This window comes from Lygodium microphyllum, chromosome 3 (assembly GCF_053477565.2).
Source record: "Lygodium microphyllum isolate KBCC chromosome 3, Lygodium_microphyllum_v1.1.10, whole genome shotgun sequence".
NCBI classification, from domain to species: Eukaryota; Viridiplantae; Streptophyta; class Polypodiopsida; order Schizaeales; family Lygodiaceae; genus Lygodium; species Lygodium microphyllum.
This window is the reverse complement of record NC_141137.1, coordinates 80,452,615-80,462,261: the sequence shown is the minus strand read 5'-3', so window position 1 is coordinate 80,462,261 and position 9,647 is coordinate 80,452,615.

The window sequence follows — 9,647 nt, the reverse complement described above, 5'->3', positions numbered from 1 at the left end:
TTGTCAGAGTTTGGATTGGGATGTATTTGATGTCTTACATGCTTACGGATGCTACATACGGATGCTCTACTGCCTACATGTTCAGGATGTACTATTGATGTATTGTCTTGGACTTATGTCATTGGCACTGTGTCTTGCTTGGCTTGAGCTCTTGAGCTCATACATACGGCTTTTGTGCCAGTGGGAGCATTCTTGAATGCTTATCAGACATTGAGCAGGTGGTACTTTTATGCATTGAGCCGTTACATGCTATTGAGCAGGTATAGACACTTGAGACTTTGGGACTTCTTACCCTTTGGGATGATACATCATATGTATTGGCTCATTGTATACTTATGAGCTAAGTCTCAGTTTTGGATCCGTATCTTTATGAACTAATACCTACTTGTGTCAAGTTTTGGTAGTGGCAGGAACACTTTGCCCCGTTGACAGGGGGGTGTGCCTACTCACTAGTAGATGTTTGTATGACATACTTGGGTGTTGGATTCATGCTTATCAACTGTCATATGCTTATGCTATGGCCGCATGATGCTGGCTCTGGTCTTGGCAGTATCTGATTGCCTTGGGATCCGATTTTGGCACTGTTAGCTCTCTTTTACTGAAATCTGAAATTTATTATAGCAAGCATATATGTATGGACTAACATGGATTTTTCATGCTGAAACACTTTGAAATGATGTACTTTCACTAGTACTTGGTGGGCAGTAGCTTTGGTTCCACTTTCCTTGCCATTTTTCCTCGATTTTGGTGATTTTTTTGTCATTTTCCGCAGTAAATAACAAGCAGTTTTGAACTCTCTACAGTCTTCCAGCCTGCATTATGGTGAGTTCGTCCATTGATCATGCTATTTTCAACATCACTAAGCTTGATGGTACAAATTACTCTTATTGGAAGAGCCAGATTTGGCAAGTGTTGGTGCAAAAATCACATATCAAACCTTTGAGGTTAAGCTGGCATCCGCCTGCAACTATGCCAGATGAGGAATGGCTTGAGCTTGATGAGTTATGCAAGTCCACTATTGTATTGTCTCTCACAGAACCGGTTCACTACAATGTCTTTGAGGAAGAATAGAGCGCATGGCAGTTGTGGGATAAGATAAAAAATCTCTATGATAAGAAAAGTCCAGCGAGTTAGATGTATTGGCTGAAGCACCTTACGGATCTACGCATGAGGGAGAATGTGACTATGTCTGCTCACTTGAGCCAGTTCCATGCTATACTCAAGAACTTGACTTTGCAGGACATCACTTTTGCAAAGGATGTCACTCCTCTTTTCTTGCTCGGTACTCTTAATGAGTCATGGGATGTATTCCGCACTGCATTATGTGCCTCTACTGCTACCTTGAAATTATCTGATCTTGAGAGTGCTCTTCTGCAGGAAGAGGTTAACCGTAAGAGTTTGGATGCCTCTCGTGTGTCTCATGCTATGACAGTTAGAGGCAGGAATGATGGATATGGAAAGCATGGCAGTGGTAGTGGCCGTGGACAGGATTCTCAAAAATCTCGGTCCAAGTCTTGTGGGAAGTCACGTAGCAAATCCCGTGGCAGGAATGCAGATGTTACTTGTCACCATTGTGGGAAAAAGGGCCATATTAGGCCAAAATGCCATGAATTGCGCAATGAAAGGAGCAAAGATAAGGGGAAAGACAAAGTGCAGGATAAGTCTTCTGATCGCAGCATAATACCTGCAAAGTCCAATGTCTAAATTGAAGAGATCAATGTTATGCAGCCTGAGGATGGTGATGATGATGATTATATCCTAGCAGCTTCTTCTAGTGCTTCACAGATGACAGAGATACACTCTATGTATGTATAGTGTTGGCCCTTGGACTCAGGTGCGTCCTTTCATGTGACACCTTGCCGAGAGTGGTTTCATTTATACCGTACTGTTTCGGGTTCTGTGCGCTTGGGTGATGACAGCTCTCTTGATATTGTGGGCATTGATGATGTTAGGTTGCAGTTTCCTTCTAGCAGCAGTTTTGTTATGCAGGATGTACGTCATCTACCTACTTTGACATGCAGTCTCATGTCATAGGACAGCTTGATGATGCAGGATAACATGTATGTTTTGGAGACTCTACATGGAAGATCACTCGTGGTAGACTTGTGACTGTGAGAGGTGCCAAGGCTGGCAGTCTCTACCCCTTGATTGTATCAGCTTCTTCCTTTGATCATGTTTTATCTGTGGGTTCTATCCCACATGTATCTCTTTGGCATGCCCGTTTGGGCCATATGTCTTTGAAGGGAATGAAAATGCTTTCTGGTTTGTAATACTTACCGCCCCTTGATTATGCTTGTTTTGATTCATGTGAGCATTGTCTTTATGGTAGGCAGACTAGGTCTATGCATAAGAAGTCTGGTAGGCCACGCATGAGTGAGCCCTTGGCATTGGTATATTTGGATGTCTATGGGCCCATGCCATGTCAGTCTATGGGTGGTGCAAAGTATTTTGTTACGTTCATAGATGATTTTTCACGAAAAGTTTGGGCTTATCCCATTAAGCTGAAATCTGATGTCCTGGCTGTGTTTCAGAGATGGCTTGCATTGGTTGAGAACCAGTCTGGGTATAGGCTAAAATGCCTAAGGACAGATAATGGGGGTGAGTATGTCTCACGTGCTTTTGAGCAGTTATGTGATGAGAGGGGTATTAAGCGTCAGCTGATCGCCCCCTATACCCCCACAAGAATGGTTTGGCTGAGCAGATGAATAGAACCATCCAGGAGTGTGTATGCAGTATGCTTAGCCATGCAGGCCTACCATAGAGCTTTTGGGCTGAGGCAATTAGTACAGCTGTGCATATCATAAGCAGATATTCTAGTGGTTTGGATTTCCAGGTTGCCGAGGAGGTATGGACTGGAAAACCTCCCTCTTATGCGCACCTCCGTGTCTTTGGATGTGAGGCATTTTGCCATGTGCCCAAGGACAAGAGAAGTAAGTTCGATCCCAAGAGTGTCAAATGCATTTTCCTTGGTTATGGGGAGGCAGGCGAGATGGGTTACTGTCTCTTGGATCCGCAGGCGTGGAAAGTCATCCGCGGTCATGATGTAGACTTCCATCAAGACAAGATGCATAGGCAGCCTGAGAGAGTTGTTGAGATCTGTAGGGTCATATTTTAGGAGGAGCCGAGAGCTCCCGCACAGCCAGTTGGATAGCCTATAGCTGTAGCAGATGCTCATGGTCAGGGCGTTGGACAGGCAGCTGGGTAGACAGTAGAGCTTGCTGTGAGACGATCTACTAGAGACAAACATCCAGCAGATAGGTTTCAGCCCTCGATGCATTATGTCTTGGTTACAGATGCAGGAGAGCCTTTCACTTATGATGAGGCTATGCGCAGGGGTGACGGCCACTCCTGGGAGAGGGCTATGCAGTCTGAAATAGACTCCCTGCATAAGAATGACACTTGTGATTTGGTTTCCTTGCCTACGGGCAAGAAGGCTTTGCCATGTAAGTGGGTGTACAAGCTGAAAAGTACCCCTGGACACCCCAAGCCGGCATACAAGGCTAGATTGGTAGCAAAGGGTTTTAAGCAGGAGCATGGTGTGGACTTTGATGAGGTCTTTTCTCCTGTGGTTAAGATGACCACCCTGCACTTAGTCTTGGATTTGGTTGCTCAGCTTGACTTGGATTTATACCATATGGATGTCAAGACGGCTTTCTTACATGGGGACTTGCATGATGAGATTTATATGGAGTAGTCTAAGGGTTTTGCAAAACTTGGCAGGGAGCACCTAGTGTGCAATGGTGCCACTCTAATACCATGTCATGAATCGCATGGTGGGGGGGCTTGCTTGAGCTGTTGTGCCAAACACACACCATACACACTAGAGAAAGCTCACTCAAGAACACAAGAAGAGAGATAGATGCCAAAATGTTTTCTTGCTAGTTTCTTCTTCTTCTTTCAAACACAATACCATGTACACAAAGTATTGATAAGATACAGCATAAAGGAAAGTGGCCTACTAAGTTAAACACTACATAACTAACTATACTAATCGATTGCTATAACTATATGAGTTGTAGATAGGTGCAACAAACCAAATATAATAAGTGATAAGTCTGTGGCCATATGAGGATTATAATAACCACTAGCGTACTAAGTGTAGAAGTGTAGACCCATCTAGCTAGGCTATCCATCATCAACATTCGCACATGTTGAGCTTGCTATCTCAATATATCCACCATTGATAACCCATTGACAATGATATGCACAAGGTATCCAAGCTCGAAAGCAAATCAATCCACAAGAGTCATTATCTGCAAGAATAGTGTATGCATAGATTAACTGAGCATGTACACAAAAAAGAGACTCCTGCTATCTCTAACGAACCAAGCTTTGCAATATAAATACAAATGACTGCTGCTAGAAGCAAATTCAGAATGCCCAAGAGCACAACAAAGCTCAATACATCAAGTACATAGCAAGGGGTGTCCAAAGACATGAATCAATACATTAAGGAGCATAAATATCTAATGAGTCTTCAACCCATAATTGAAAAACCATTGAAGCAACCTCTAAAGCAATAAGACACTACAATAAGTATGTAACGAAGCTCAAGAACACAACTCAAAGCTCTGTATAAGTATATTACATACAAGAAATTAGTGGCACGCATCCATAGAAGCATATAGCATTCCAAAATGTCCTATAGAAATTCAAAGTGTAAGGCTCCACTATTGTATGCTTGGTGTCCACACCTTATTGCGTCAATAACCCTTTCTAAAGCTAAGCTAAATAAGATTAGAGAAATCTAAAATGCACCTCAAGGCATCCACATAACATCCGAGCATCAAGATAGCATCACATAAACAATATGGAGTCCAATAGGTGTTGTCCCCACCACAGTATACAACAACCATTTTAAACAATAGCTCAATGTTTGACCAATGTCACTCTAAGTGATGCACCAAAGCAATTTTTTGATGCAGAGGGCGGTGCCAATTGTTTTTCCAAGTGTCCAACAACCCAAGCAAGAGTTGGGAGGGATTATCTAGGCTAGAAAAGGGGATAGTAGATCATGTCTACTCATTGCCCAATGTGATTGGGGTCAAAGTCTAGTTGGAGAGGCTCAGATAGTCATGGGAAATCTCCTTGACAAGCTAGGAACAAGCTAAAGCAACCTACTGAATGGAGAAGGTGAATGCATACCTTTGAAGTATGAGTCAATGGTTGACATGAAAATAAGGAATGAAGCTTCTTCATTGGCTGAATGTAATGATGGATGATGCTCCTCAAATGTGCACTTTGATACCAATTGAAAGCTAGCAAAAGTGGAAGCCTGAGCAGAAGCAAGACTAAAGCAAGGTCTATGGAGATTCAAGCAAAGAAGAGAGAGATCGGTGTATGGAAACTCCAACAGTCACTATATGTGACATGCCTTCCCTTATTCTATTACCACTAAAAGAATAAAGAATAAAGTGACATTGATGGGTGCCCACTAGCTACACTCTACAAGTGTGCAGAGTAAATGTGGACAGCTAGGCACATGCACTTTTGACCCCCAATACAAATGTCTTGTAGGCATTCAAATGTCTTGTATGGAGATTCAAGCAAAGAAGAGAGAGATCGGTGAATGGGAACTCCAACAGTCACTATATGTGACATGCCTTCCCTTATTCTATTACCACTAAAAGAATAAAGAATAAAGTGACATTGATGGGTGCCCACTAGCTACACTCTACAAGTGTGCAGAGTAAATGTGGACAGCTAGGCACGTGCACTTTTGACCCCCAATACAAATGTCTTGTAGGCATTCAAAGCATAAGCCTATAGAGTTCATGCTTGCTATCCAAAACTATATTATAGCAACACACCCTACTAAAACTAAGTAAATAAGCTCTATCCAGTCCAAATAGCACCTCAAAGCATCCACATAACATCCAAGCATCAAGATAGCCTCCCATAAGCATTACATAAGAAATAGGAAACTCAACATATGCTACCCCACAGGGTATGCAATAGACTTGTCTATTTCCATAGCAATGGTTGATCAAGATCTCTCCAAAGAGTGCTCAAGAGAAAGACAAGCAATGGTGAGATGAATACCAAGTAGTTTTTCAAGTGTTAGGAGCAAAACAAGAGCCATTAGAGGTCATTTCCAGCTATGACAAGGTGTTGTCCTCCTAGCAACGTGAATTGTACCAACAACCTATAGGGTATGTGCAAAAGCTATAGATCATAATGGAGCCTCAACCCATGCTCAATCAATCTCCTTGAATCCCTAGAATAAATTCTAATAATCTTGTGGAGCAAGCTGAGACCTAGTGCATATCTTGGAAGGATGAATAGTGAAATGAATCTTCTTCACAGACTAAAGAAAATGATTGATGACACTCCTCGAATGCCCATTGCAATACCAATTGAAAGGTGGAGAAAAAGTGGAAGCAAGAACTATGAAGCTTCAAGCAAAGAAGAGAGAGACCGATGTGTAGGAACTCCAACAATCACAATGTGTGACTTGCCTTTGCTTATTCTATTGCCATTGAAAGAATAAATAATAAAGTGACAATGATGGATGCCCACCACCTACAATGTACAAGTGTATAGACATTGTGTACAAGTAAATGTAGGTGGCTAAGCATAGGCAACCTTCAACCCCCAATAGTTACAAGAATATGCATTTAGTCTTGCTCATCTTCCAAACAACAGATGTACTTAGTTAGTGGTGGACAATTTGTATCTCTTCTTGGCATGTTGGAGATAGTATCTAGGTCCACTAGTGTTGGTTTCTAGCTTTCCATTTCAATCCATACTACATCCTTCCTATCTGGAAAAACTAGTCTATTACCCTAGTCTTCAATTAAACATGTGTTACATACCCATGTTCCATTGAGGACTAGATTGTATTCTACCCTTTTTCAAGTTTATAAATTCATTGCTTATTGCATTCACATATTGGTTATTGATAAATAAAACATCTACATCATTATTTAAAGTACATTATCATTGTTGACGGTATCCAAAAGTAGAGAATAGCCCTTGCTTTGTTTGGCACACATTCATTACCAATTGTGATAAAGCATTGGACCCAAGAGTAATCTCTTTACTGATGTTGAAGGAGCTTTCATTGTTGTATATCTTGTATTCTTTCTTTGAAAATAGACCTCCAAAACATCAAATCTCTTTTGCTAAAGGATCTTTGATTGTTATACATCTTATATTCCTTGTGATAAGCCATTGAACCGAATAGTAATATCTTTACTAAAGGGTCTTTGATTGTTGGATATCTTGTATTCCTTCTTCCAAAATAGACCTCCAAAACATCTAACGATAGAGCCCCAAATTTAATTGTCAAAGAAAAAGTGCAAATGGTTGAGTATGTAGTGTATGTGCATGCAAGCTCATGGTTAAATACCCACCAAGGTGTCTCAAGGGGGATTTTTTGCTAACATACAAAGCTAATGCCCACAAAGGGGTGCAAATGGGCTCCATCTGTTAATAAATTTTGGATGGTTTTGAGTAGTTTCTTTTAAATGTTTTAATGAGAAAAACACTAATTCATTTGACTAAATCCAACCATTGTAAACTACATTGGCATCATCTTAGAGATTTTAGAATGAACCCTTAATCCCACCATCGTGGACTACATTGGCATCATCTTTAAGATTTTGGAATGAACCCTTTATTTCATTTCATCAATAGTTACATTATTGTAGGCACAATCAAGTATATTCAAGATGTTTGAGTTCCTTTCATATACATACAAAAACCTTTCATCTAGTTTATACTTTGTGAATACACATATTGGAAAATTAGCTCCTCTATCACTACATGTTCTAGCTTGTAGTTTACCTTTTGAAACTAAAGTAATTAAAATTAATCCCTATTCAATATTTCAATAAAAGGATCTAATCATTGAACTATACGATTCGTTATTATAGAAGACACTAGAATATCAATTACCTTTCCATTGAAGCACTTGTTCATTGGTTTTAATGCTCATTTGCTAAAGAAAACATATATGAAGAAGCAAGTTATTTTTTGTTTACTATAGGTGTACAAGTCGTAGTTTTAAGTTGCCTTGTAAATTATAAGGAAGCTAGAATTGTCACAACTTTAATTACTAACCCATTAAGCAACTTTGATTGGAAGATTCGTTGAAAAGAAGACATGTTGATCTTTGCTTACTAGATTTTAGGTTACAAATTGGGATAGAGATTGAATGTGCTTTCATAAGTCTTGAAATACAAAAAGTCTTCAATTGAACAATAAGTCATTGGACTTGTGCAAAAGAAAACACATGAGTTTTGTTTATTAAAAATGCATTAAGTTGACAAAGTGGAATTTAGACTTTTTAGATCTAAGTTCTTATTGAAACTATGGAACTTTATCCACAAAGTATACTTTATCAACATAATTTCCAGAAATATATATGGAACTAGTTATAAAAGCTGCTAAAGTAATGTAATGTGTCTGTAAAAGGATGGTTTCCCATCACTTCATAAGTTTGCTGGCAATATATCTTGGGTTTTCTTCGATCTAGTCTAGCACTTCTACACTTGTTGCACAAATACTCAATTAGTTCATCAATGATATTTCAAACGGAAAATTTCCCCATACACCTATAATTCAACCAAAAAAAAGTGAAAAATGCCATGCCAAGAGCTTATATATTTCTAATAAATAAAGCAATACAATAATGTTTTGAAAACTATAACCTTTTCCTATACCTAAGGATTGCTACTCGTTTCCCTTGAACATTTAGCAACCCTTTATGCACACTACGTGAAGGAACCTCTATTATATTTGAGAAATCCATTATAAGTATAATGGTGGCCTCTTACCCCTATGTGGTGATGTATATATTTACCACTTTTTGAATTAATATATTCTACACATTTTTTTAAAAAGAATCCATGATAGGTATAGTGGTGGGTCTCTTGCATAAAAAACCAAAATTGTGAACCACATACATTGCATATCTTTCTTCCTCAAAGTATGGACCATCTTCTAGACTAAATGGGTTTCTTATCATTGACCAAAGTAAACTAAAAGCTTAGAAAGGTTTTAGTCAAAACTCATTAAAAATAACTTAAATGGAGGCAATGATAGCCTATAGTCATGTTATCCTTGCCAGGGTCCTGAAGTAAGGTCCATTTCCAATAATCAATTGCTCCATGAAAACAAAATGCAAAGGTTGTTTGTAAGGGAAGGAACTTTGTTATCGGCATATCCATTTAAAATTTGTATAAGAATTCTCAAAGTTTGCATTCAAAAAGGTGAAAATGTACCAAAAAAGCTTTAAATTTTATGATTGATGGTGTTGCATCTTTATGCAATGATATTTTTATATATCACTTCTCCTAATCCCTTATTTTTGTAGTACAGACCTTCCATCCACATATGTTTCTAAATACAATTAACATATTTGAGTCAGTTTTTGAAAGGCTTTCGAATAATTAAAGTAATTGTAGAATTATAATCATAATTTTTTAAGTCATCACGTAAAATTTTATTACATGTTTTTCCTCCATCTTGTATGCCCCATATTTGCATAATAGTACTCTTCCTTGAAAAGCTATGTGCTATGATGCAATGAAAGCTAAGTTAGTTTTAAAAGGGCTAAATATTAAAGGGGAATTTCTGAAGGCCTTTCCTCTATGCGGTGTAGTGAACTCGATCTTAGGTCCATTTGAAGTCTTTTCACAAAT